Here is a 2,769-nt window from a genome sequence, read left to right as displayed (position 1 = left end):
ATATAGTACACCATTAAAATCAAATTAATATTTACGTTGTATCGGCTCTTGCTCAAAACATTTAGCTTCTAAAATGTTTGTTTCTTGAACACTTCCAACCCGCCATTTCTACTGTTTACTCATTCTCGTTCCCAGAGCTGCGATTCTCTTGACCATCGCCACGGATCCTTGGAGGAGGGATAACCGACTCGTGTTGAGCTTTCGAATGAACTACCGTCTTCACAAACTTCTGAAATGTCGTGACCGTAACGTAACAAGTTCTACATATTCGGGATGGTAATAAACCATCGTCAACAGACATTTTCAAACCAGAAAACTCTTCTCAATCCCGTACAATTCCTTCCTAATTTCCTTTTCACCAAATAAATCCAAAGGATGGTTGTTACTAATAATATATCTGTTGCAAGTACCGCAAACAGAAAACAAAATCCCTTCGGCCATTCTCTTCCGATTCCTTCCGGTTAGCATTTTTATTGTGTTCCCATCTGACCAATCAGTGACGAGAAAGGATTTGAAGCTGCCAGAGCTTGCCAGAGCTCTCGATCTGTGGCGCTGGCCAAGAGGATCGCAGCTCTGGGAACGAGAATGCTGTTCACTGTTTTCTCTTTTCTGTTTCCGTTTAAACTCAAGCATGCGCAATAAGGCCGGAACTCACGTTTTGTGGGAAAATGGTTAGAAAAATGGAGTCCATTATCCCTGGGTAAAGACTTGTGTCCATATCTCAAAGGGCGTGAGGTGCCTGATAGTGAAATTAAATCACTTGCTTGAGTTTAAACGGAAACAGAAAAGAGAAAACAGTAAACAGCATTCTCGTTCCCAGAGCTGTGATCCTCTTGGCCAGCGCCACGGATCGAGAACTCTGGCAAGTTCCAATCCGTTCTCGTCACTGATTGGTCAGATGGGAACACAATAAAAATGGCGTCACCGGCGATGCTTTCAAGTGGTTCGACTCTTATTTGTCTGGTCGGACCCAACGCGTCATTGTCGACGGGAAACTGTCAGAAAGATGTCATCTGTCTTTTGGTGTGCCACAGGGATCGTGTCTTGGTCCTCTTCTTTTTTCTGTTTATGCCAGCAAGCTCTTTGAAGTAATAAAGACTCATCTACCCCACGCCCATGCATACGCTTAAGACATCCAATTATACCTCTCGTTCAAACCAGACAGTGTGGTCGGTGAGACGGAGGCCAGGTTTGCCATGGAGCAGTGTATCAGGACGGTGAGAGCGTAGATGGTTGTTGATAAGCTCAAGCTTAACGAGGAAAAGACGGAGTTCATGCTAATCGGGACTCACCAAAAGCTCTCCAAAGTACGAACCGATAGTCTCTTAGTTGCCGGAACCGTCGTGTCGTCTGTAAGCGAAGCTAGAAATCTCGGTGTTTGGTTTGACTCTAAATTTTAATTTCAAACACATATTAACAAGACATGTAAGTGAGCGTTTTACTATATTTACAATATAAGACGTATACGTAATTTTTTATCATTTATCTTTTTTAAATTATTTTATTTTATTAAACTTTGCCTTCTAAATTAACTATGAACAAAACATGACGACGTAAACAAAAAATGAACAAATACTGGGTTAAGGCAGGGTGTCCACAACAGCTGACGTCAATTACTGTGGGCTCAAGATTAACAAAGTTCTAAACACTCGAATAAAATAGTAAAATATAGTAAACTAATAACAACACGAAATAGGCTCTGAAAGGTTGCGTGGCGTATGACGAAGCGCGAGATAACTGCATCTTTGTAGTATGAAGAGAGCAGAGATTTAAACTGGTTTAGAGTTACATGTTCGTATCTTAACTGCAGGGGGGCGGCGTTCCAGATTCTAGAAGTTCTTAGAAAAAAAGAGTGCTGATAAGTAGAAGTGCGGCATTTCTTTGGTCTGAAAGATTTTGCATTGCTAGCGCTTGCTCTAGTGACCCTTATGGAAACAATGCGTTCAGGGAGCACGTCATGTGATATACAAACAATACCATTGGTGGCCTTAAAGAAAAAGACCAAGTCCAAAAACTCATGTCAATAACAGATAGGTAGAATATCAATTGACAAGAGTCTCTATAGCTTTCCTCACATAGGAAGGGTAGATCTAAAATAAACTTTGAGTCGCGTCGCTGGACGCGTTCGATGCGTCTTATGAGGTATATCGTTTGCGGAGACCACACTGGAGTGGCGTAGCCAAGAGCAGGATATACGATAGCTAAGTAGAGATTTCTGCGGGTGCTTGAGCTTTGAACGTCCATCGCACATCCACGTATGAGCCCCAGTAACTTGTTTGCCTTAGCTCACTGTTCGAGCGTGTGCTTTTTCCACTAACGTAGACTTCGAGTTCTTTCTCGTGATTGGTGACCTCTAGCGGCTTATCATTTATCTTGTACTGGAACTCAACTGGATTGAACTTTCTTGTGATGCGCTGCTGCTTGCATTTCTTTTGGTTGAAAACCATGCCTGAGGAGATAGACAAAGCCTCCAGTTTGTCTAGGTCGTTTTGCAGGAGGATAGCGTCTTGGGTGGAGTCAACCCTCCGGTACAGCTTAGTGTCGTCAGCAAATGAGGCCACTTTCGAGTTCACCACAACATCAGGGAGGTCATTCACGTACAAGAGTAACAATATTGGACCCAGAATGGAACCCTGGGGGACTCCTGACGTGACATCCATCTCGGGGGAACTGGTACTGAGTAGGGTAACCCGTTGTCTCCGGCTTAGCAAGTAAGACTGGAACCATGACAATAGGTTTCCAGAGATGAGGAAGTTGGTCTGGAGCTTG

This window comes from Montipora foliosa, chromosome 2 (assembly GCF_036669935.1).
Source record: "Montipora foliosa isolate CH-2021 chromosome 2, ASM3666993v2, whole genome shotgun sequence".
In the NCBI taxonomy this organism is placed as follows: Eukaryota; Metazoa; Cnidaria; class Anthozoa; order Scleractinia; family Acroporidae; genus Montipora; species Montipora foliosa.
The sequence above is the reverse complement of the archived record's forward strand: the minus strand, read 5'-3'. Positions refer to the sequence as shown.